This window comes from Orcinus orca, chromosome 10 (assembly GCF_937001465.1).
Source record: "Orcinus orca chromosome 10, mOrcOrc1.1, whole genome shotgun sequence".
Classification (NCBI taxonomy): domain Eukaryota; kingdom Metazoa; phylum Chordata; class Mammalia; order Artiodactyla; family Delphinidae; genus Orcinus; species Orcinus orca.
The window spans coordinates 33,576,288-33,603,309 of NC_064568.1; the positions used below are offsets into that span (position 1 = coordinate 33,576,288).

Below are 27,022 nucleotides of genomic sequence, written 5' to 3' on the forward strand. Positions count from 1 at the left end.
AAATTTAAGAAAATTGAAATCATATCAAGCATCTTTTCTGACCACGATGCTATGAGATTAGAAATGAATTACAGGGAAAAAACATAAAAAACACAAACGCATGGAGGCTAAACAATACGTTACTAAATAACCAAGATATCACTGAAGAAATCAAAGAGGAAATCAAAAAATACCTAGAGACAAATGACAATGAATACACGACAATGCAAAACCTATGGGATGTGGCAAAAGCAGCTCTAAGAGGGAAGTTTATAGCTATACAAGCCTACCTCAAGAAACAACTCAAATAAACAAACTAACGTTACACCTAAAGGAACTAGAGAAAGAAGAACAAACAAAACCCAAAGTTAGCAGAAGGAAAGAAGTCATAAAGATCAGAGCAGAAATAAATGAAACACAAAGAAGAGAAACAATAGCACAGATCAATAAAACTAAAAGCTGGTTCTTTGAGAAGATAAACAAATTGATAAACCATTAGCCATACTCATCCAGAAAAAGAGGGAGAGGACTCAAATCAACAAAATTAGAAATGAAAAAGGAGAAGTTACAACAGACACCGCAGAAATACAAAGCATCCTAAGAGACTACTACAAGCAACTCTATGCCAATAAAATGGACAACCAGGAAGAAATTGAACACATGAACAGACCAATCACAAGTAATGAAATTGAAACTGGGATTAAACATCTTCCAACAAACCAAAGTCCAGGACCAGATGGCTTCACAGGTGAATTCTATCAAACATTTAGAGAGGAGCTAACACCCATCCTTCTTAAACTCTTCCAAAAAATTGCAGAGGAAGGAAAACTCTCAACCTCATTCTATGAGGCCACCATCACCCTGATACCAAAACCAGACAAAGATAGTACAAAAAAAGAAAATTACAGACCCTTTTCACTGATAAATATAGATGCAAAAATCCTCAACAAAATACTAGCAAACACAATCCAACAACACATTAAAAGGATCATACACCACGATCAAGTGGGATTTATCCCAGAGATGCAAGGATTCTTCAATATATGCAAATCAGTCACTGTGATACACCATATTAACAAATTGAAGAATAAAAATCACATGATCATCTCAATAGATGCAAAAAAAGCTTTTGACAAAATTTGACACCCATTTATGATAAAAACTCTCCAGAAAGTGGGCATAGAGGGAACCTACATCGACATAATAAAGGCCATATACGACAAACCCACAGCAAACATCATTCTCAATGGTGAAAAACTGAAAGCATTTCCTCTAAGATCAGGAACAAGACAAGGATGTCCACTCTCGCCACTACTATTCAACATAGTTTTGGAAATCCTAGCCACGGAAATCAGAGAAGAAAAAGAAATAAAAGGAATACAAATTGGAAAAGAAGAAGTAAAACTGTCACTGTTTGCAGATGACATGATACTACACACTGAGAATCCTAAATATCCCACCAGAAAGCTACTAGAGCTAATCAGTGAATTCGGTAAAGTTGCAGGATACAAAATTAATGCACAGAAATCTCTTGCATTCCTATACACTAATGATGAAAAATCTGAAAGAGAAATTAAGGAAACACTCCCATTTACCACTGCAACAAAAAGAATAAAATACCCAGGAATAAACTACCTAGGGAGACAAAAGACCTATACGCAGAAAAGTATAAGACACCGATGAAAGAAATTACAGATGATACCAACAGATGGAGAGATATACCATGTTCTTGGATTGAGAGAATCAATATTGTGAAAATGACTATAATACCCAAAGCAATCTATAGATTCATTGCAATCCCCATCAAATTACCAATGGCATTTTTTACAGAACTCGAACAAAAAGTCTTAAAATTTGTATGGAGACACAAAAGATCCCGAATAGCCAAAGCAGTCTTGAGGGAAAAAAACGGAGCTGGAGGAATCAGACTCCCTGACCTCACACTATACTACAGAACTACAGTAGTAAGACAATATGCTACTGGCACAAAAACAGAAATAGAGATCAATGGAACAGGATAGAAAGCCCAGACTTAAGCCCATGCACCTATGGTCAACTAATTATGACAAAAGAGGCAAGGATATACAATGGAGAAAAGACAGTCTCTTCAATAAGTGGTGCTGGGAAAGCTGGACAGCTACATGTAAAAGAATGAAATCAGAACACGCCCTAACATCATACACAAAAATAAACTCCAAATGGATTAGAGAACTAAATGTAAGACCGGACACTATAAAACTCTTAGAGGAAAACATAGGAAGAACACTCTTTGACATAAATCACAGCAAGATCTTTTTTGACCCACCTCCTAGAGAAATGGAAATAAAAACAAAAATACACAAGTGGGACCTAATCAAACTTAAAAGCTTTTGCACAGAAAAGGAAACCATAAATAAGATGAAAAGACAACCCTCAGAATGGGAGAAAGTATTTGCAAATGAATCATCAGACAAAGCATTAATCTCCGAAATATATAAACAGCTCATGCAGCTCAATATTAAAAAAAATAAACAACCCAATCAAAAAATGGTCAGAAGACCTAAATAGACATTTCTCCTAAGAAGACATACTGATAGCCAAGAAGCACATGAAAAGCTGCTCAACATCACTAATTATTAGAGAAATGCAAATGAAAACTACAATGAGGTATCACCTCACACCAGTTAGAATGGGCATCATCAGAAAATCTACAAACAAGAAATGCTGGAGGGGGTGTGGTGAAAAGGGAACCCTCCTGCACTGTTGGTGGGAATTTAAATTGCTATAGCCACTATGGAGAACAGTATGGAGGTTCCTTAAAGAACTAAAAATAGAATTATCATATCACCCAGCAATTCCACTACTGGGCATATACCCAGAGAAAACCATAATTCAAAAAAACACATGCACCCCAGTGTTCACTGCAGCACTATTCACAATAGCCATGTCATGGAATCAACCTAAATGCCCATTGACAGAAGAAAGAAGATGTGGTACATATATACAATGGGATATTACTCAGCCATAAACAGGAACTAAATTGGGTCATTTGTAGAGATGTGGATGCATCTAGAGAGTGTCATACAGAGTGAAGGAAGTCAGAAGGAGGAAAACAAATATCGTATATTAACGCATATATGTGGAACCTAGAAAGTGGTACAGATGAACCGGTTTGCAGAGCAGAAATTGAGACACAGAAGTAGAGAAAACACATATGGACACCAAGAGGGGAAAGCGGCAGGTGGTGGGGATTGGGGTGTGATGAATTGGGAGATTGGGATTGACATGTATACACTGATGTATATAAAATGGATGACTAATAAGAAAAATAAAACTGTAAAAAATACAAACACATGGAGGATAAACAATATGCTACTAAGCAACCGAAGGATCACTGAAGAAATCAGAGGAAATCAAAATATACCTAGAGACAAATGATCCAGCAAAAGCACAACAATCCAAACTCTATGGGGCACAGCAAAAGCAGTTTTAAGTGGAAAGTTTATAGCAATACACTCTTACCTCAGGAAACAAGAAAAATCTCAAATGAACAACCTAACCTTACACCCAAAGCAACTAGAGAAAAAAGAACAAACAAAACCCAAAGAAAGTAAAGAAATCATAAAGATCAGAGCAGAAATAAGAAAAGATAAACAAAATTGATAAACCTTTAGCCAGAGTCATCAAGAGAAAAAAGGGAGAGGGATCAAATCAGTAAAATTAGAAATGAAAAGGGAGTAGTTACAACAGACACCGTAGAAAAACAAAGGTTCATAAGACACTACTACAAGCAACTATGCAACTATATGCCAATAAAATGGACAACCTAGAAGAAATGCACAAATTCTTAGAAGGGTACAATCTCCCGAGTGAAACAGGAAGAAATAGAAAATATGAACAGACCAATCACAAGTAATGAAATTGAATCTGTGATTTAAATACTCCCAAGAAAAAGTCCAGGGCCAGATGGCTTCACAGGCAAATTCTATCAAACATTTAGAGAAGACTTAACACTAATCCTTCAGAACATATTCCAAAAAATTGCAGATGAAGAAACACTCCCAATCTTATTCTATGAGGCCACCCTCAGGCTGATAACAAAACCAGACAAAGATACCACAAAAAAGAAAATTACAGGCCAATATCACTGATGAACACAGATGCAAACACCCTCAACAAAATACTAGCAAACAGAATCCAACAACACATTAAAAGGATCATACACCAAGATCAAGTGGGATTTATCCCAGGGATTCAAGGACTTTTCAATACATGCAAATCACTCAATGTGATACACCATACTAACAAATTGAAGAATAAAAACCATATGATCATCTCAATAGATGCAGAAAAAGCTTTTCACAAAATTCAATACCCATTTATGATAAAAAACTCTCCAGAAAGTGGGCATAGAGGGAACCTACCTCAACATAATAAAGGCCATGTACAACAAACCCACAGCTAACCTCATGCTCAACAGTGAAACGTTAAAGCATTCCCTCTAAGATCAGGAACAAGGCAAAGATGTCCATTGTCACCACTTTTATTCAACATAGTCTTGGCAGTCCTAGCCACGGCAATCAGAGAAGAAAAAGAAATAAAAGGAATCCAATCACTGTTTGCAGATGACATGATACTATACAAAGAAAATTCTAAAGACACTACCAGGAAACTACTAGAGCTCATCAATGATTTCAGTAAAGTTGTAGGATACAAAATTAACACAGAGAAATCTGTTGCATTTCTATACACTAACAATAAAAGGTCAGAAAGGGAAATTCAGGAAACAATTACATTTATCATCACATCAAAAATAATAAAATACTTGGAATAAACCTACCCAAGGAGGTAAAAGAACTGTACTCAGAAAACTATAAGACACTGATGAAAGAAATCAAAGATGACACAAACATTTGGAAAGATATACTGTGTTCTTGGATTGGAAGAATCAATATTGTCAAAATGACTGTACTACCCAAGGCAATCTACAGATTCAGTGCAATCCCTATCAAATTACCAATGGCATTTTTCACAGAACTAGAACAAAAAAAAATTTAACTTGTGTGGAGACAAAAGAGACCCTGAATAGCCAAAGAAATATTGAGAAAGAAAAACAGAGCTAGAGGAATCAGGTGCCCTGACTTCAGACTATACTATAAAGCTACAGTCATCAAAACCATATGGTACTGGCACAAAAATAGACATATGGATCAATGGAACCAGATAGAAAGCTCAGAAATAAACCCACCCACCTTTGGGCAATTAATCTATGACACAGGAGGCAAGACTATACAATGTAGAAAAGACAGTCTGTTCAATAAATAGTGCTGGGAACACTGAACAGCTACATGTTAAAAAATGAAGTTAGAACATTCTTTAACACCATACACAAACATAAAAACCTAAATGTAAGACCAGATACTATAAAACTCTTAGAGGAACACTCTTTGACATAAATCGCAGCAATATCTTTTTCAATCCATCTCCTAGAGTAATGGAAATAAAAACAAAGATAAACAAATGGGACCTAATTAAACTCAAATGCTTTTGCACAGCAAAGGAAACCATAAGCAAAATGAAAATACAACCTCAGAATGGGAGAAAATATTTCCAAACCATGAGACTATAAAGGGATTAATCTCCAAAACTTACAAACAGCTCATGCAGCTCAATATCAAAAAAACAAGCAACCCAGTAAAAAAATGGGCGGAAGACCTAAACAGACATTTCTCCAAAGAAGACATACAGATGGCCAAGAGACACATGAAAAGATGCTCAACGTCGCTAATTATTAGAGAAATGCAAATCAAAAGCACAATGAAATATCACCTCACACCAGTTAGAATGGGCATCATCAGAAAATCTACAAACAACAAATGCTGGAAAGGGTGTGGAGAAAAGGGAACCCTCCTTACACTGTTGGTGGGAATGTAAATTGATACAGCCACTATGGAGAACAGTATGGAAGTTCCTTAAGAAAGAAATAATAGAGCTACCATATGATCCAGCAATCTCACTCCTGGGCATATGTCCAGAGAAAAACATGGTTCAAAAGGATACATGCACCCCAGTGTTCATTGCAGCGCTGTTTACAATAGCCAAGACATGGAAGCAAGCTAAATGTCCATTGACAGATGAATGAATAAAGAAGATGTGGTACATATATTCAATGGAATATAATTCAGCCATTAAAAGGAATGAAATAATGTTATTTGCAGCAACATGGATGGACCTGAAAATTCTTATACTAAGTGAAGTAAATCAGACAGAGAAAGACAATTATTATATATTGCTTACATGTGGAATCTAAAAAGAATGATACAAATGAACTTATTTACAGAACAGAAACAGACTCACAGACTTAGAAAATGAATTTATGGTTACCAGAGGGGAGAAGGATGGGGTGGGAGGAGGGATAGATTGGGAGATTGGGATTGACATGAACACACTGCTATATTTTAAAAACATAACCAACAAGGACCTACCTACCATACAGCACAGGGAATTCTGTTCAATACTCTGTAATAACCTAAACAGGAACAGAATTTGAAAAAGAATAGATACCTGTATATGTTTAACTGAATCATTTGCTGTACACCTGAAACTAACACAACATTGTTAATCAACTACACTCCAATGTAAAATAAAAATTTTAAAAAGTAAAATAAAAACAAGGAATTAAAAAAAACAAATATTGCAACAAATTGGACAACCTATAAGAAATGGACAAGTTTCTAAAACGTACAGCCCACCAAAACTGAATCAAGAAGAAATAGATATTCTGAACAAATTGATCACTAGAAGTGAAATAGAACCTGTAATTTAAAAAACTCCCTGGAAACAAAAGTCCAGGACTGGATGGCTTCACTGGGGAATTCTGCCAAACATGCAAAAAGAATGTATATCAATCCTTCTCAAACTTTTCCGGAAGACTGAAGAGGAGGGAATACCCCCAAAGTCATTCTATGAAGCCACCATCACCCTGATGCCAAAACCCGACAAAGACAATACCAAAATAGAAAATCACTGACCATATCTTTGATGAATATCGATGCAAAAATTCTCAACAAAACATTAGCAAACTGAATCCAACAACACGTAAAAAAGATCATACACTATAATCAAGGTGGATTCATCCCAGGGTCACAAGGATCATTCAACATATGCAAATCAATCAATTCGATACACCACACCAACAAATGCAATGACAAAACCACACCATCATCTCAATAGAAGCAGAAAAAGCATCTGACAAAATTCAACATCCATTCATGATAAAAAAAAAAAAACCCTCTTACGAAAGTGGGTATACAGGGAACATATCTCAACGTAATAAAAGCTATTTAGGACAACCTTACAGCCAACATAATACTCAACAGTGAAATGTTTAAAATCTTCCTGCTAAAATCTAGAGCAAGACAAGGAAGCCCACCCTCACCACTTCTACTCAACATAGTATTGGAAGTCCTAGTCACAGCAATCAGGTGAGAGAAAGAAAGAAAACGTATCCACATTGGAAGGGAAGAGGTAAATTTGTCATTATGCATAGATAATGTGATACTATGTTAGAAAATCCTAAAGATGCCACACAAAAACTACTAGAACTGAAAATCAGGTTCAGCAATGTAGCAGGATATAAGATTAACATACAGAAATCTGTTGCATTTCTTTACGCTAACAATGAAAGGGAAGGGAAAGTCAAAAACAATCACTTTTAAAATCACATCAAAAAGAATGAAATGCTTAGGAATAAACCTGAAAAAGGAGGTGAAAGACATAGGCTGAGAACTATAAAGCATTGATAAAGACAACAGAGGATGATTTAAAGAAATGGAAAGATATCCCATGCTCTTGCTCCACACAATGGAATACTACTCAGCCATAAAAAAGAATGAAATCATGCCATCTGCGGCAACATGGATGGACGAGAGATGATCATACTAGGTGAAGTAAGTCAGAGACACAGAGACAAATTCCATATAATATCACTTTATGTAGAATCTAAAGTATGATACAAATGAACTTATTTACAAAGCCAAAACAGACTCATAGACATAAAAAACTAACTTATGGTTACCAAAGGGGAAAAGGGCTGGGGAGGGATAAATTAGGGGTTTGGGATTAGCAGGTATAAACTACTATAAATAAAATAGATAAACAACAAGTCCTATTGTATAGCACGGGGAACTATATTCAATATATTGTTATAATCTACAATGGAAAAGAATAGGAAGAAAAAAAAAAATATATATATATAAATGCATAACTGAATCACTTTGCTGTTAACACCGGACACTAACATAACATTGTAAATCAACTATACTTCAGTTAAAAACACAAAACCAAATAACTACCAACAAGTCCCTCTTCACAGCACCCGATCAGTGTTTGCCATCATCTGAATGCAACTTCAAACTACACAAGTAAACTCAGATTTGTGACACCCAATCATTTCAGAGAAAATAATTTTTCTTTCCTGCAAGCCAGTGTTGTATAAGTTTTGGTATACTGTAAATCATCATATTCATGTCCTATAGCAACCAGAGATTTCATAACCACTTGCAACCCTAAAACAGGCGTTTGTTGTTGCTGTTTTTAGCTTTCTGTGAATGGAATTCCTCATTAACACTTATCCTTTTTGGATTTTTTTTTTTTTACTTTTAGCTTTTATGTACATTTTTAAGACTATAGTACATACAAATATATGAGTGTGATTTGTTGCTGTTTTCAGTAGATGGTAATTGAGGTGATGTTAGATGTGCTTTTTCCTCCTGTTCTATGGGGAAAAGTTTGATGAAGAACCTATGAACATGGGCAGATTGTATGGGCTATTTTATCACGTATAAGAGAGCTGACCTTCAGACTAAGTCCCCCATTAGTCACTCTGCCACCTGGGCCAGTGGAAGGAAACGTGGACACTGGAGCCAACAGACTTGGATTTGAATCCTGACTACACAGCTACTGCTGAGTGATCTGTGTCACCAACAAAGCCTGAGTCTTAAATGTCCTTGTCTATAGAACCAGGTATAATACTATTCTGTAGGATTTAAGATTTAATATGGTATTGCATGTGAAGAACAGGTTACTTGGAACCACTCTTATAGATATTGGCCTTTGCTTCCCCTTTTGCTTCTTTGTTCCATAAAGCTGGGCTGTTCAAACCTCCACATTATTTATTGTGCTAGCCAAAAGTTAGAATCACAAACTGCACTTAAACATACGAATATTGCATTTCCTAAAAACAAATGTCTAATTCCAGCTGGTGTCAAACTCAACAGAACATTTGTCCTTCATTTTCCCCAGCACCAAAGTTTGTTTCAATACCATCCACAGCACACGGATATCCCAGGAACCTAAAGAATCCATCTAGAAGCCAATTCCTTTTGTCCCAAACCAAGGAGATGCAAAAGCAGCTAGAGAAGGAGCTTGAAAGCAGAGGAAAACGTCTTGTCCACGGCACATGATTACCTTTAACAACCAGCTCCTGTTTCAAATTCAGCCTCCTGTGCCCTCAGCTGTAGCTCCCAAATACCAACACACTGGGCGTTAGGATTTCAATAGAAATTTTGTGGAGGCCACAAACATTTAGTTCACAAAATCTGCACTTACCTGGATCCCCCTGTATTGCTGTCATCATCACAGCACCTTCAAGACCCTCACTGGAGACTAGGGCTGGGAGGCCAAGTATGGTCCAGGGCACATCTCTCATACTCCAGGAGCTTACAGCCTAGTGGAGAGAAGATTGGGTACTTATTAAATACTTATTAATATCAACAGCTACCGTTTATTGAGAACTTACTATTTGGCACCCTTAGGCACTGCTTTAAATGCAAACCCTGCACCAACTCACTTAATCCCCGTGACAACTCTGAGATGATCCCTGGAATTTTACAAATGAGGAAATTGAGTGAGGCACCGAGGGATTAAGAAGCTTACACAGACCTAATCAAATTTATAAGCTTTTGCACAGCAAAGGAAACCATAAATAAAACAAAAAAACAAGCTGTGGAATGGAAGAAAGTATTTGCAAACAATGCAAATGACAAGGGCTTAATTTCCAAAAAATACAAACAGCTCACACAACTCAATAACAAAAAAACAACCCAATCAAAAAATGAGCAGGGGCTTCCCTGGTGGCGCAGTGGTTGGGAGTCCGCCTGCCGATGCAGGGGACACGGGTTCGTGCCCCGGTCCGGGAGGATACCACGTGACACAGAGCGGCTGGGCCCATAAGCCATGGCCGCTGAGCCTGAGCGTCCGGAGCCTGTGCTCCGCAACGGGAGAGGCCGCAACAGTGAGAGGCCCGCGTATTGCAAAAAAAAAAAAAAAAAAGAGCAGAAGACCTAAATAGACTTTTCTCTAAAAAAGACACATAGATGGCCAATAGGTACATGGAAAAGGTGTTCAACATCGTTAATTATTAGAGAAAGGCAAATCACAACTACAAAGATGTATCATCTGACACTAGTCAGAATGTCCATCATCAAAAAGTCTACAAATAATAAATGCTGGATGGGTGTGGAGAAGAAGGAACCCTCTTACACTGTTGTTGGGAATGTAAATTTGTGCAGCCACTATGGAGAACAGAATGGAGTTTCCTTAATAAACTAAGAATACAGTTACCATATGATATAGCAATCCCACTCTTGGGCATATATCCGGAGAAAACTCTAATTTGAAAAGATACATACACCCCAATGCTCATAACTGCACTATTTACAATATTCAAGACATGGAAGCAACCTAAATGTCCATCAACTGAAGAATGGATAAAGATGTGGTATATACACAACAGAATACTACTCAGCCTTAAAAAAAGAATGAAATAATGTCATTTTCAGCAACATGCATGGACCTAGAGATTATCATACTAAGTGAAGTAAGTCAGCCAGAGAAAGACAGTAATTTCATGTTATCACATAAATGTGGAATCTAAAATATGATACAAATGAACTCATTTACAAAACAGAAACAGACTCACAGACATAGAGAACAAACTTATGGTTACCAAAGGGAAAGGGGGGATAAATTAGGAGTTTGGGATTAACTTTAAAAAAAAAAAGAAGCTTGCACAGTCACAGACTTTGAAAATGATAAAGCGGGATTCAAACCTTGCTCCGTCTGTGGTCTTCTTACAACACTAAAGAGATGGAAGTTCAGAGATCGACTTCTTGTCTTCAGAGCCTGCCTCCACGGGACGCTGAGAACGTTCCTCCATCACTCTGAGCCTGGACTTCTTCATCGTTAAATGGGCATGATTGCCACCACGTGGAATTGCTGCAGGAATTAAAGGCTACAGGTGAATGTGCTTGGTGAGTATCAACGCCCTCAGTGAGGACTGCAGACCACGGGGCCTTCTTTCTGCCCCCGAGGTAAGCGCTTTGGGAGTTCTAAGAGCAGAAGTACACACTTGGTTGAGGTGATGGCAGGGAAGCCTGGGGTGGTGGGAGGGGGCTTCTGCAGGTGGCGGAGCAGGATGTTTCGCAGGAAGGGAAGTCAGGGAGATCCTCTCCAGCAGAAGAGCTCCCGGGGAGGGGAGGAACGGTGGGAGCAGGGAGCGCCCAGTGGCTGTGGCTCTGCCCAGTGTCAGTGCCCCACGGGGGCGCAGCTCAGCGGGAGAGGCTGGGCTCGGTGGGCCCACACCTGTTGGGCATCTGCGCTAGGGTGATCTGGGTGAGGCTGGGCAGCAACTGGCTCTGGACGGAGGGCAAAGCCCAGGCCCGTGTTCCCTGCAGCCCAGGAGCCAGGAGCTCATTAAAGAGGAGAGAAGGAGCAATTACCTGCAAACTGCAGAAGGCAAAAGACCAGAAGGAGCAGGGCCAGGGGGAGGGTGGGTCTCTTCCTGGGGCCCCGGCAGCGTCCCAGGACGCAGAGGGGATGAAAGGAAGATGGAGACAGCTTCCGGGGTCAGGACGGGGTCAGTCAATGAACCAGGTGGCCCGGAAAGCTGCGGAGAGTGGCTTAGGCTTGATATGACCTCTAATGGGGAGCTCTGGGGAATCTGGAGCAAGGGAGGGGCAGGCTTCAAAGGGAGGAAGGGGCTGCTGGTAACTGGATGGGCGGGGCTTGAGCGGGAGGGAAGGAAACCCCAGGGCGGTGCTGTCAGATAGAAATACAATGCCAAACCCCTGTGTAATTTACAATTGTCTGATAGCCCATTAGAAACAGCAAAAGAGGTGAAATTAATTCTGATTATATATTTAACCCAATATACCAGAAAGATTTATCATTTCTACGTGAAATCAATGTAAACATCATTATTGAGATAACTCACATTTCTCTGGTGTTAAGTCTTCGAGGTCGGGAGTGTATCTCAGCCAGGACACAGGGATTCAGACTAGCCGTGTTCCTGGGGTCACAGGTGGCTCGTGGCTGCAGCATGGGACAGCGTGGGTCTAGACCGAGGAAAAGTTGGGGTGAAGTGGACGGCAGATGTGGCCCTTCCCAGGTTTCCATCCTGTGCCCTTTTTAGCACTGCCACCCGCTGGAGGGCTGTGCTGTCCTTTGACCACGAGCTGTGAGCAAGGAAGTGCCCCTGGCCAGCCTCTTCTCTGCCCCTGGGTCTCTGGTCTCCACCGCATACCCCGAGTTCAACGTTAGCCCTGGATTTCTCAGGGATAGTCCAAGAGAAGAGTTGTTTTGAGAAAATTAACTTCCCTGAAGCGCTCCCATCTTCTGAGGGCTGGGATGGGCTGAGGAAGCGAGTTTTAAGTCCCTGGTAGCTGCTCAAAGCCCGTTAACGCGGCAGGTGGCGGCGATTTGACTTGGGAGCTACAGCTGAGGCCAGGGGAGGCTAATTTATCAATAAAACGAGCTAGTTGTTACAGGTTACCAGGTGCCATGCATAAGAGGTTTCCCTCTGCTTCCAAGCTCCTCCTCTTAGCCGCTCTGGCATCTCCTTGATTTGGGAGAAAAGGAATTGGCTTCCAGGCGAGTCTTTTACGTTCCTGGGATATTGGTGTGCTGTGGAGGGTATGAAACAAACTTTTGGTGCCGGGCAACTCTGGGTTTGAGTTTCAGCATTATGACCCCGAGAGAGCTGGGTCAACTTCCTGCCCCACAGTGTCCTTATCTGCGACGTGGGAACAGGAGTACATACGATTGGAGGGTTTATTCAAAGGATAAAACAGGAGAGAAAGTGCGTGAAGCTCTTCACCTGGGACATGAGGGCTCCACAGATGGGAAATGATTTACGGGTCCCAATTACCGTCATGACCATCGCTATTCATGGAGCGGGGCCTGGGCTGAGTTTGTGGTTTGGGTCGGGAGAAGCAACAGGAGAAGGATACGGGGGGATGAGGAGGGGTGCACGGAGGGATGTCTCCTTACACAGCCAGTCTGAAAGGGGGTCTCTGAGGGATGAAGGTGGAGCCAGAGGCCTCCAGATGGATAGGGCCTGAGTGCGGGAGGCCTGGGCGCTCGTCCGGGGCTGGCAGGCGAGCAGCTCTCCAGCCACAACTCTGAACTCTGTCTGGGGGTCATGTTCTTCCCCACAGGTTTCCAGCTCCACCTCCCACATCCAGAGTTACCCAAACATTTTCCAAACCAGCCTGACCCCTTTCTAATGTATTCCAGATGCACTTGCGAGAAATGGGGAAAATGCAGAGCCAAGTGGGAAGTTGCACGTTTAGAGCACCAGGTTGGGCCCAAAGATGCTGCCCAGTGGGTACCCGGCGCCAGGGGATGCGTTGCCTCCGTTCTTCCTCCTCCCGTGTCTCCCCCAGGAGAAGTCTTCCACAGCCCCTTCCCAGAGGCCCCACTCGGAGCTGCCCTTGGCGAGGCGGGGTTTGTCTCAGGCATGCACATTGACCCTCAGACCCATCAGTAGGGCTTGGGGTCACTCATTTTCTGAATATTTATTGAGCACCTACTATGATTTGCTTTGTACTTTTTTTTAAATTGAGATAAAGTTGACATGTAACCTTGTATTCGTTTCAGGGTACTCTATTGATGATTAATGATTTATAAAAACAGTTTTGATCTCACAAACTCCCTGAAAGGATCTAAGGACCTCCCAGGGGTCCAGGGATCACACCTTGGGAAAAATGTCTTTAAAGAAAAAGTACATATGTTGATGAGAGCTTCAAACAAGGCAACATGACCCAGCTAGGGGACAAGAGTAGATTGAAAAGGAGGCCATGGGCAAAGCATGTACAAAGGCCCAGTGGCGAGGGACAGCATGATACCCTAGAGGGACTGAAGGAACTACAAATTCTCTGTCTGGGGTATACCGGGGGCAGCTGCAAGTCACCCCACCCCTCAAATTCCTGTCACTAAAAATTTATCGAGATGCTGTGACATGCCAAGTACAGAGCTCATCTCTTCCCTCTTGGAGCTGACAGTCTGGGAGAGGGACAGGAGATGCTTATCCCCATCCAGCATTACTGTGATATGTGCAGAGATTGGGGTGCTGGCTCTGATACGTGTGTGTGCAGGAGGGGCACAAATGTCAGATTTGGAAAGTCAAGGTGGCAGGGAGGCTTACGTTCAGTCTTGAAGGGTGAGTAGGAGTGATCTAGGCGCAGGGGATGGTGTGTCTGTACCAAGCTGAAGGACAGCAGGGCTCAAAAGTGTGGAAGCAAGAGACAGCATGGGCTTTGGTGGGAATGGGAAGGGTGCGCCGTGGAGGCGTGGGGAGACTGGGAAGGGCGATGGCCATTCAGTGCAGTGTGCAGACCAGACCAGTCGACTCTGAGCTCTAAACCCACTGCGGTTTGTTGTTAAGATCACAGGCTAAATTCTAAGCCATGACTCCGTATTTTATCTCTTTGGACCGGGTTATAGAGGCTATACTGGTTGGAGTTTAGGAACACAGATCCTGGAGTCTGTCTGCCTGGGCTCAGATCCTAGGTCTGCTATAAACTACCTGTGTCACCTTGGATCAGTCACTCAACCTCTCTGTGACTCAGCTCCTCCGCCCTATAATAGGAATAATGCTAGTACCTACCACATATGATTACTGTAGGGGACCAGTGGTTATATGTACAGTTATAGGACTTAAGTATTATTCTTGACAAATTCCTCACCCCCAGGAGGGATACTCATCCCGACTTACCCACTTCAGGTGATGCTGTGGAAAGCATAGCATCTTAGCATTGGCAGCAGCCCTGGGGGTTTATCTGGTTCAAGTCCCATGTGGTTCAGGTGATCTCCAGTGTCCCTGTCCATCTGCCCATCCCGGACAAGTGGCTGTTTGGGCTGTGCTCGTGCATGCCCTGTGATGGAGTTGAGAGAACAGGTACTCAAGTGGATGCCTTTCATTCCTGGGAAGGAAACCAGAGGGAGAAATGGAGTCAGAAAAGTGCAAACCTAACATCTATACCCCTTTCTTCCACTTTAGGGAAAGTGATGCAAGTGTGTTTCAACCAAAAAAGAGACAACCTTCCTCTAGATCTCTATCAGTTCTCTAAAGCACATGGCTGAGCGAAAGCCAAGCAAATCAGCCACGAGAATGGAATGAACTGGAAGACCAGCTGTAACATAATCCAGCTCCAAAGATGGGAAAAACCACCAGGAGGAAGAAAAATAATGCAATGGGGTGGACAAGCTCTGTTGCTCTAAATGACACTGGTCCTGTGGCTTCAGAGCACACAGCTGTCACTTACGGTGAAGGGTACAGACCCCTCCTAACCCCGCCTGCCTCTGCGCTGGGGTCCAGGCTGCACACAGCCCTTCCATTCCAGTAACACTTGCTTCTGTGGGATCTGAAAAAGCGGGGCCCTCCCAGGCGCTGGCCGTGTTGGTCACCCAACTCGCTCTTTTGAGAGCAGGTTCATCCAGTGGTGGATTACGGGATGAGGAGCCAGGCCTTCTCTCACTGGCCTTCTGGGCTGCTGAGACCCCCGGGCAGAGGTGCATTCATGTTACCGAACCAAACTTGGGTCTGCTTGCCCGCGTGCAGTCAAGCCAATAAAGCCAAAAAAAGAACTATTTTTTCCAGTCACATCTGGCTTCTTTGACCCCATCAAATAACTTTATTCACACAAACGTCCCTAATTTACAAAGCCTCAGTCATTCATACACATTAGGGGGATATCTACAGTATTCAAGGAACTTAAATATAATGTATCCTACCAGCCCAAGTAAACCAAGTACCAAAAATATTCACATATAAAGTTGTTCACACATAGGTCCTAGATTACCAGCTTCTGTGCGAAAAGAGAAACTAAAGCAAGATAGATTTATCACCTAGCCTTTGACACTAACCTTGTGCCTGGGTTGAAACTTCCCTTACACCCAAGCTGGTCTTTCAAAAAAGCGAAGCTTTATGGTAAGGTGCCAGTACAAGAAGAGGTGGCCCACGCTCAAAATCCCCCAACTCCCATAAGGGTTTCAGCAAGGCCTTTTTAAAGGCCAGGCGAGGGAGGGGCATCCGAGGGTATGTGCGTGCACAGTTCTTTGATTGGTTCATGGTGAGGTAACAGGGCGGTGTCACGGGGGTTAACATTACCAATCCTTAGGCACCAGTAGGTCTGGGGGCTACGTGCTCATGGTCATCAAGTAGTTAATTTCTTCCATTTGGTGGTGGCTTAGCATCGGATAAACTCAGGAAATGTGCATCAGATACCATTATCTAGGTACTTCAGGGAGGAGCTAAAGCAGAGGACATGGGGGAGGGGTCTGTCCCCGGAAGGCCCCATAGGGTCCTGCTCGGTTATATTCAGTCCTCCGTCAGCCCCGAGATGCAGCTTCTGGTCTCCCTGCACTGAATCACCCACCCACCATGGCTTCTTTCCCTGCTCACCCCCATGGCTTCGTTTCGAAGGATAACCTTGTTATATGATGGAAAGAATGCCTACTGTGCCTTCCTGAGGCTTGTTTTACGACAACACTCAAAGGGGGTGCAGGCAGAAGAGCTTGGCAGAGAAGACTGTTGGACGTCTGCAGCCGGACTGCACGGGTGTGAATCCTGCCCTCACCAGTTAAAGCTGAGCAATTGGGGCGAGTGACTTACTACAACACGCTCATCTGAAAAGGGCTTCCCTGGTGGCGCAGTGGTTGGGAGTCCGCCTGCTGATGCGGGGGACGCGGGTTCATGCCCTGGTCCGGGAGGATCCCGCGTGCCGCGGAGCGGCTGGGCCCGTGAGCCATGGCCGCTGAGCCTGCGCGTCCGGAGCCTGTGCTCCGCAACGGGAGAGGCCACAGCAGTGAGAGGCCCGCATACCGCAAAAAAATAAAATAAAAAGTAAGACCTACCCAGTAGGTTGTAAAGAAGGATAAAAGCACTTGGAATAGTAGCTGCTCAGTAGATATTTGTAAGGGTTGCTGTATGTCAGGCAGTGTGCTCAACCCATTATGTGTGTCACTTAGTCTGATGAGGGTGCCGTTGTAATTGTTCCCATTTGCAGGTGTCAGGTCAATTGCCTAAGCTCCCAGACCTAGGAAGGTCCACACCCAATTCCAAACGCCACGCTCTCACCTGGTTTCCATGTTCCTGCCAACAATAAATGGTTTCCAGTCTTCACTTTGCTACTTTCTGGTTGGGAGACTTTGGTTAAGCTGGTTCCTTCACCTAGGCCCTAATTTCCTCCTGCACTGAAAGATAACACGGGGAGGGCTTCCCTGGTGGCGCAGTGGTTAAGAATCCGTCTGCCAAGCGCAGGGCACACGGGTTCGAGCCTTGGTCCGGGAAGATGCCACATGCCTCAGAGCAACTAAGCCCGTGCGCCACAACTACTGAAGCCCGTGTGCCTAGAGCCCATGCTCTGCAACAAGAGAAGCCACCACAACGAGAAGCCCGCGCACCACAACTAGAGAAAGCCTGCGAGCAGCGACAAAGACACAATGCAGCCAAAAAGTATAATAATAATACGAGGACTTCCCTGGTGGTCCAGTGGTAGAGAATCCGCCTTCCAATGCGGGGCACTGGGGTTTGATCCCTGGTCAGGGAACTAGGATCCCACATGCCGGGGGGCAACTAAGCCTGCGTGCCACAACTACAGAGCCCACGGACCCTGGAGCCAGTGTGCCACAACTAGAGGAGGAGAAAACCCGCCGCCACAGCTAGAGAGAAGTCCGAGCGTCTCAACGAAGATCCTACGTGCCGCAACTAAGACCCGATGCAGCCAAAAATCAATCAATCAATCAATCAATCTTTAAAAAAAAAAAGATAATACAAAGCCTGAGATGTGTAGTGAAGAAGAATGTGACCGTGAGGTTGGACTCCTGACTTGGCTTGAGATCGTGACTGGGCTCTGTTGCTCATTCTTGGGGAGAATTTGACCAAGACATTCCAATGTTCCTGCCTCTGTTTTCCCCATCTCTAAGAATGAAGTAATTTGCCCTGATGGCTTCTGAGGCTCCTCCTATATTGGACTTTCTGAGCTGCTTCTGGGAAAGCTGAGGTCCAGAGAGGCTAAGAAAACAGCAGAGCACATAAGTGCCAGACCTTACAAAGCTGCCAGGGGCCTCCACTCACAGACTTGCTGAAAGGTGGCAAGGGAATCACAGGATGAGCCTTCTCTGGGAAGCCGTACCTGACTGAGAGGCCCTTCAAGTGTTGAAGATTGGAGGGGGTCACTGAATTCAGCCTGCCTGGCACTGAGTCCTGGCTTTGCCTCTTATTCGCTGTGTATGTGACACTGTTGGATGAGCCACTTACTCTCTCTAAACTTCAGTTTCCCCATAGGTAAAATGGGGTAGTCAAGCCTCCTTCGTAGGGCTGCTGAGGGAGATGAGGTCATTCGTGCGACGTGCTCAGCACTGATCACACCGAGTCTAGCATGTAAAGTGCTGCCTGTGCCCGAGCCAGCTCACGCTCTAGGCTCCTCGAGGTCAGGCACCGGTCTACCCATATCTGTATCCCCAGGGCCTAGCACAGCATCTGCCGTGCTCATGAAATGCCTCTGAAATAGGGCATAAGCTCCTTCCTGTTACAGTTGAGGAGTCTGAGACACAGAGAGGGAACGATCTGTGCCCCAACAGCCAGCGGGTGGAAAAAGCAGTACAGGATCCCTAGCTTCTAGATTTGAGCCAATGGTGTACCCATGGCAGCGCACAAAACCTCAGATTTTGTCAAGACAATCACCTGAAGGTGACTTGAAATGTCTTCACGGAGTGCCATGGAGTGGAGGGTGTGGATTTTAATACCTTTGGATCTGTACTGGACCTTGGGAGCTGGTAAACCCTTCTATAAAACTGGTTTTGATCACTTATGTGTAGAATCTAAAATATGGCACAGATGAACTTATCTATGAAACAGAAACAGACTCACAGACGTAGAGAACAGACTTCTGGTTGCCAAGGGGGAGGGCGGTGGGGGAGTTTGGGATTAGCAGATGCAAACTGTTATACATAGGATGGATAAACAAGGTCCTACTGCATAACATAGGGAACTATATTCAATATCCTGTGATAAACCATGATGGAAAAGAATATGAAAAAAGAAAAGAATGTATGTATATGTATAACTGAATCACTTTGCTGTACAGCAGAAATTAACACAATATTGTAAATCAATTATACTTCAATAAAATAAACTAAAAAACCCCCTGATTTGGGGAGGTCCTCACAGCCTGAAAGAATGCAGAGGGGATCTCTGGGGTACAAATTGGGTAATTTTATGCTTGCATACTTACAGGATGGGGCTTGCCAAGGAGATGGGGGGCTGGTGCCAGTGTTGTCTGAGAGGTGACCTTGCTAATGGTTTTTCAGTGACCCAGGCAAGTCCAAAGGCTCACAGAAATCTGTAGAGCCCTCCTGTCTACCTAACCGCCCTGGCATTTCCAAGCTGAGCTCTCCTGATGAAAGCAGGAGGTGGGTTCTCACAGGTCCAGAGCTGCTCCATGTTGAGCAGGAAACGCTTTTCATGAGCCCCGTATAATGAGGTGTGGCGACCTCTTGTAATGAAAACTCGTCCTCCCTCTAGGAATGCCGCTTTGTGTCTAGGGACAGTGGGCAGTGATGGATGTGTATGACTTGAGGAGATAATGAGAGTAAAAAGCAGCTCATACATGTTTGTCAGATGGCCAAATGCATGTGCACGGAGCATCCCTCTGGGTGGGAGGGGTGGGGCAGACTTAGAGCATCTGGTCGCTGGAAGCCATGGCAGCTCCATGGCCCGTCGGCAGAGAAGCCGCAGATTCACCAATAGGATATTCAGGGTGTCTTTTTTGTTTTTTTGCGGTACGCGGGCCTCTCACTGTTGTGGCCTCTCCCGTTGCGGAGCAACAGGCTCCGGACGCGCAGGCTCAGCGGCCATGGCTCACGGGCCCAGCCGCTCCGCGGCATGTGAGACCTTCCCAGACCGGGGCACGAACCCGTGTCCCCTGCATCGGCAGGCGGACTCTCAACCACTGCGCCACCAGGGAAGCCCCAGGGTGTCTTTTTAAACACACAGGCTCAGAGAGTGTGTATGTCAGGCCCATCCCCAACGTCTCCCTTGAGTTCCAGACTCTTAGTTCCACCCCAATTTGACATTTTTCCTTGAGCACCTTAAAGACAAGTTCTCTAGTTACCCTCCCCGCCCCCTCCCCGCCCCGACCCCTACACACACTATAACTCTCGGTCCTCTCCATCAGCGATGGTACCACCAGCTGCCTAGTTTAAGCCAGACATCCAGTCCCCACCCGTAACTCTTCCCTTCCCCCACCTCCAATCCAGCACTGTTTTGTGGGCTCCACCCCCCAAATATCTATTCACTCTACACAGGATCTGCATTTCTGCACCACCACGTTGGTCTCAGCCCCCTTGGTCTCTCTCCTGGCCTCCCGGAAGAGTCGGCTACCCTCTGCTTCCAGCCCTGCTCCCGTGTGGTCCGAGTGATCCGGTCCTGCCCAAGTCTCGTCTCATCAGCCTCCCAGCCTCCCATTCCCACTTGCCCCAGCACAGGCTGGTTTTCTGAATCTTCACGCCCAGGGTCTTTGTATTTCTACTGCCTGGAAATTTTTTCCCTCATGGCCCTTCGCAAGCTATGTTTTTGTCCTCCTTGGGGGTCTCAATTCGAATCACATTTCTCCAGCAATGCTCTCCCTGACCTTGGCCATCAGTACCTCCACATCTCACTCAGTGATGTGCTCCAGCTGGCTTAGTCAGTAATCATCTTATTTTCCTGTTTAGTCTGTCTTCTGGCACAGCAAACCTTTTCAGTAAAGGGCCAGATAGAAAATATTCTAAGCTCTGTGGCCCTATGGTTTCTGTCACAAAGATTCGACTCTGCAATTTTAGTGTGAAAGAGCACATCTAGACAATATGTAAGTGAATGGATGTGGCTGTGTTCCAGTCCTTTATCTGTGGACACTGAAACTTGAAATCCATATAATTTTCACGTGTCACAAAATACTCTTTTGATTCAAAAAATCTTCAAAAAATGTAATAACCTGGACCTTACATATACAGACATTCTTTTTAGCTCCTGCACCTTACAGAAATATTCAGTGGGGCAGCAGGCTATAGTTTGCCAACCTGTTTTAGAATGTAAGCTCCATGAGGCCAGGCTTCTGTCTGTCTTGTCCGTCACAATATCCTAAGTATATAACAGTTCTTGGCACATAAAAGACGCTCAGTAAATATTTGGGGAATAAAAGAAGGCAGAGGAGGCTATATCTGGAGCTCATTGGGCATATCTCAAACATGTGGCCATCATGTTTCTGAAAACAAGGAATAAAGGAACAAGGATAAAAAGGAAGAACAATCATGAGATAGGTATCTGAAGACCTGTCAACATGATTCTGTGGACATCACGTCCATCCTTCTAGCCAGGACAACACTCGACCACCCATGATCTGTATTTTCTAGGCCTAGAGATTCTTCCAAGTCAAGCAAGAAACAAACAATCCTCTGAACTGGCAACTCGGCCAGGCTGTCAGAATTCTAACCCACGGAAAGGCCATGGACATTTTGTCCTGGCACCGAGAGTTACCATCTGAATAAATTAATATTTATGTGCTTTTATGAGGAAATTTTTTCTTGATCTTTAACAAGGACAATCAACCTTTCAATCCCACCTGGGCTTTGTATCTCTCTTCATTTTCACCTTGCCCACTGGCCCAGAATAAATATTTCTCTGATTTTTTAAATAGCATTTGTTCCCACAGCTATAGCTTTGAGACAAAATACTTTTCTTAATAATACTCTAAGAGGGAAAATACTTGGCTCTCTCCTCCATAATTTTTGATGGAACCTGTTTATTGCCTTGTGGTCATTCCACTGGCGGTCATTTGATGCTTTGGACTGCCGAATGAGGCCCCGTTTGGGCTGTGTCTCTGGACACCAGTAGAAACATTTGGAAGGTTTAAAGAAAACTCAGACAACCAGTTGCACTTGGGGAAAAATATAACTAGATTCTGTCTCTCACCTCATATCAAAATCCTGGATGAGTTAAAGATTTAAACAAGAAGAAAATATGAATCAACATTTAAAACACAGTTTGGGGGATATGGACACCTCTAAACATGTTACTGAAGGCAGAAACACAAAGACAATTACGTAAGAGTTAAAAAATCTTCAGCACAGACGCCCTCCCCCAAACTCCTAAAGAAAATCTTGAGAAACCACAACCTTATAGAGTTATTTGCTGACAAATGGTTAATTCATTAAAAAAATTTTTTGTTTACCCGTTTTGGGGAGAGAACATTTAAATTCTACTTTCTTAGCATATTTCAATTACACAATACAGTGTTATCAACTACAGTCCCCATCAGACATTAGTTCCTCAGAACTTTCTCATCTTATAACTGAAATTTTGTACCCTTTTACCAATCTCTCCTATTTCCCCCATTCCCAGCCCCTGGCAACTACTTTTCTACTCTCTGTTTCTATGAGTTTGACTTTTTTTTTTTTTTTAAGATTTCACATATGAATGATACCATGCAGAATCTGTCTTTCTCTGTCTGGTTTATATCACCTAGCGTAATGCCCTGCAGTTTCATCCATGTTGTTGCAAATGACAAGATTTCTGTATTTTTTAAGGTTAAATAATATTCCATACACACACACACACACACACACACACACACACACATACGTACGTATATACATATATATAACATTTTCTTGGTCCATTCATCTGTTGATGGACACTTTGTTTCCATACCTTAGTGACTGTGAATAATGCTGCAATGAACATGGGAGTACAGCTATCTCTTCAAGATAATGATTTTGTTTCCTTGGGATATAGACCCAGAAGTGGGATTGCTGGCTCATATGGTAGTTCTATTTTAATGTCTCGAGGAACCTCCATGCTGTGTTCCATAGCGGCTGCACCAGTTTGCATTCTCAACGGCAGCACACAGGGGTTCCTTTTTCTCCACATCCTAGCCAGCATTTGTTATCTTGTCCTTTTGAAAATAGCCATTCTAACCGGGGTAAGGTGATAGCTCATTGCGGTTTTGATTTGCATTTCCTTGATGATTAGTGATGTTGAGCAGGTTTAATTTCTTTAATATATAAAACTAAACATCAAAGGGAAAAAACACCATTGAAAAATGTGTAGAAACTATGTAGAGGTGTATATTTAAGGATGCTGGCAGAAAAAAATGAATGAAGGATATAAGCAGATGACTCACACAATAAGTTCAACGAGTCAACAAATATTTGAAAAACATGTTCAATCTTATTAGTAATTAAAAAAAAAACCCACAAGACAATCCTGAGATACCATGTTCTGCCTGTCAAATTGGAAAAGATAAAAAAGAATGATGGTAAGCGTGTGGTCGACTGCTGGTGAGGCAGCATGGCTACATTTATCCAAAGTTCCAAATTCAACAGTTCTACTTCTAGAAATTAAGATTCACACAGTATTCGGAGAGTTTCCTCCATTTTCATTACCATTAGGATGGGGAGCCTGTACCAAGGATGAGAGAGTGTTTTGAGTAGCAAGACATTGGAGACCTTCTCCATGTTCATCACGGGTGTTGCTTAAGCCCATCAACACTCTAGGTTGCCAAATGCCCAGTAGTTTAACCAACTACCTACCAGCGTGTTGACTAAACTGACATGAATTCAGTCCGAATGATGCCTTGTGGGGAGGGGTGTAGGGGTGTATGCCTTGTTTCTATTCCATCAGGTATTCATGCCAGGGACACCACTGTTGCTTCTGTGTTGAATTGGAGTCAAAGCATATGAAACACTTTCTACATTAAAGGGTTAACTATATTTACGATCACCCACTGCTGGATTGTTAAAGGCCTAATGCACCAGGTGTAAATGTGCCTTTCTTCCAGCCTCCTCCGGTGTCAGGACTTTGTAGAAAATACTATCTTCTACTTTAGCGAGCACCCACTGCACACACATGTAAGCTAGACTTCAGTCCTGGAGCGAACACCAGTATCAAAAACCTTGGAGAATAACATTCCTGCTTGAGGCAATCTAATTAAACTTCTGTCAACTCGAAGTGGCCTCCAATGGACAGATCAAACCTATTTTTAGGTTCCAAGTGTTATAAGAAGAAATATTTAATTAGAATGGGGAATGTTTAAAATAGCTTTCTATCTTAGCATCAGTGCCTGCTGGCTTGTTTTTCCTGATGTCATTAATCACTAGTGAACGGATGTCAGAATTCACAGCTATAGCTCGCGTCAAAATCTGCCTTCTTTGGGTAGTTTGTCCCATAATTCAAAATGCCATGTCTCTCCAGGATTTGACACTTTCCTGCAGGCCAATGGCACTGAGAGCTTTAGACAATTGAATTTTGAGCTTTTCTTCAGAATAAGAGCCCCAGGCAGGGTATTTCTCCCATGAAGCTCTATGGTTCTTGGCATCAGTGGAGAGATGGTCGTGTTCAGACTGAGGAGTAGAGAATGTTCCGTGGTCCTGGGACCAAGAAGGGCTTGATGATGCCTCGGGACCTACGTGAAGAACTGAGCTATATAGAAAGTGATGGAAGGGAGATAATTCGAGCTCCTTTAGGGTTCAAATCTAATTTTTAGTATTCCTTTATAATTTTTCTGGATCAACAAGTGTTTTAGAAATGGGAGAGAACTAGATTTACTTTGCCAATAACTGTGCTATCTAGAAAGTTATACAGATAAGACTTTATTTTTTAAAAAACACAGGAGTACTTAGTAAATGGCAGGCACTGTTCTCAGTGCTTTACGTGTTTTAAACTCACCTAGTCACCACAACAGCCCTTTGAGGTAGTAGTATTATTATCCCCATTTCACAGATGAGGAAACTGAGGTGCAGAAAGGATAAATAACTTTCCCCAAACCACTCCCTAGTGGGTGGCAGAACCAGGATTCCAACATAGCCAGTCTGGCTCTGGAGTTGGGTGCTTAGCCATGTCTTCCATTTTATTACTTTATGATTAATAAGGACATTCTTTCTTTATTCCCAATAGATTTTAAGTGGTGCATATCTCCTAGAACTTCACCTGCTGGCTTCCTACAAATTATTGCCCTTCTCCCAAACTCAAAAGCTGTTAGAAAGTCATTATCTGTGAGAGGACAAGGTATTTTTACATGGCACTTGTGGGAGTACAAATTAAATCGGTTTGACCCTTTAGTCCAATGTTTCTACTTCCAGAAATGGATCTAAGGAAATAATCTAAGATGTATATAGAGAAATCTGTTTAAAGTGAACAGACACTTGTTTCTAGTATCATCAGAACCTAGAACAGTTTCTGGCACATAGTGGGCATTTGGCAAAGAATTATTAAGTGAACAAACTGCAAATTACAAGCAAACGAAAAACAAAGATACAAACAAAACCTCAAGGTGCACCCAGAGGATGAAATAATTTTATATCTCTGACGGTCTTCTATACAGACATTAGAAATCACGTTTGTAGAAGGAATTTCATTAACCGCAGCTTTTACACAACCTAGTAACTGAATAAATCAAGCACTGGAAGATTAGGGGCGCTATTTTCTTGGGTCCCTATAGTACAACAACCACCCTTAGCAGGAAAATGGTGTGTTTATAGATTTTTCCCAATTAATAAATCGTTTATTCACTGTAAGAGGTGTGTTTAAAATTATTCACATTTTACATTTTATTGTCTTAATGTGTATTTATAGTTTTAAACAATCTGTTTGATTCATTTCAAAACATCACTAGTAGTTACCTGCTTGGCAAGCTGTGAATGGCTGTTATTCTATCCTTTGGATTTGGAATGTGTCTCCCCTTTTCTACAATAAATATATGTACTTCTGTAATCAGAAGAAATAAATGTTTAAAATTTTACCTTCCATGGGGCCAAAAGGAAGGAATAAAGATAACTAAGGACAGAAGAAAAGCGCTGATAGGAAAAATGCCTAAAAGTTCATAGTGGTTGTATTTACCTGGGGGGGATTAAGATTAGCATTTCACTTCTTTTAATTGATATAGGCTTTCCAATTGTATAATAATGAACATATATTATTTAAACAATATAACATCTATTTTTTTAATTGAGAAAGTAGAGTCTGGGTGGGGGAGTTTTAAAATTGGCTGCAGCGTCTGCCACTGGTTAGGGAGTTTCACTTTGGTCTCCACACATGACACTCGCCTCTCCTACCCGCCCCCCCGGCCTTATGATCCTGGCCATCTTGCTGACCAGTTGGGGACTACCGTGCCTCCAGGATTCTGGCATCTGGTAGGTGTTCACATGTTTGTTTAATGACTAAACTAAATAGCTGTGGAGTAAATTGTTAATATTTTAAAATGTGTTCTGTTTGCTTTGTGAGGCAGTCTTCTCACCATGTCCCTCACTCTAATAATCCCGCGTCTCCAGGGTGGGATATCCACTTCCCGGTGCATTTCAGGTTGTTGTGCGTTATGTCCTCTTCATACACCAAGGGGATCGGGAGCATCAGCGGTCCCTGTTCAGAGAGAAGGCTTTGAACCACCTGGAGGATGGAGAACTTGCCTGGGAGAACCCTACCTTCTGAGGGTGTTGAGCCCCCTACGCTGGAATTTTTGGTGGTGGGGTTGGGGGTGACAGTTAAGGCTGAAGAAGAGTCACAAAGCTCCGAATGGCCACTGGGGGTCAGTCTTATGCATGGGAGGTACGATGGTCCCCAGCCCCCCTCCTCCCCCAGTATCTTCCCAGCTCACAAGATTCTGCCACAAGAGATACACCTTTCTGGTTTAAGATTTCTGCCGGCGCTAATATTTAAATACTGTCAAACATTTACACTTCAATGTGA

General features: G+C 42.9%; 2 long non-coding RNA genes across 2 annotated transcripts in view; both read right to left on the minus strand.

The window, feature by feature from the left end:
* LOC117200688 (uncharacterized) overlaps window positions 1–15,217 on the minus strand; it is a 50,050-nt gene extending 34,833 nt beyond the window's left edge. The window contains exons 1-4 of the long non-coding RNA XR_007479472.1: window positions 15,014–15,217; window positions 12,233–12,921; window positions 11,070–11,235; window positions 9,568–9,685 (exon numbers count right to left, since the gene is read on the minus strand). This is a non-coding gene — a long non-coding RNA (uncharacterized LOC117200688). The remainder of the gene's footprint in view (window positions 1–9,567; window positions 9,686–11,069; window positions 11,236–12,232; window positions 12,922–15,013) is intronic.
* An 11,336-nt stretch (window positions 15,218–26,553) lies between these two features.
* The window catches only part of LOC117200687 (uncharacterized), a 200,622-nt gene continuing 200,153 nt past the window's right edge, over window positions 26,554–27,022 (minus strand). The window contains exon 20 of the long non-coding RNA XR_007479468.1: window positions 26,554–26,695. This is a non-coding gene — a long non-coding RNA (uncharacterized LOC117200687). The remainder of the gene's footprint in view (window positions 26,696–27,022) is intronic.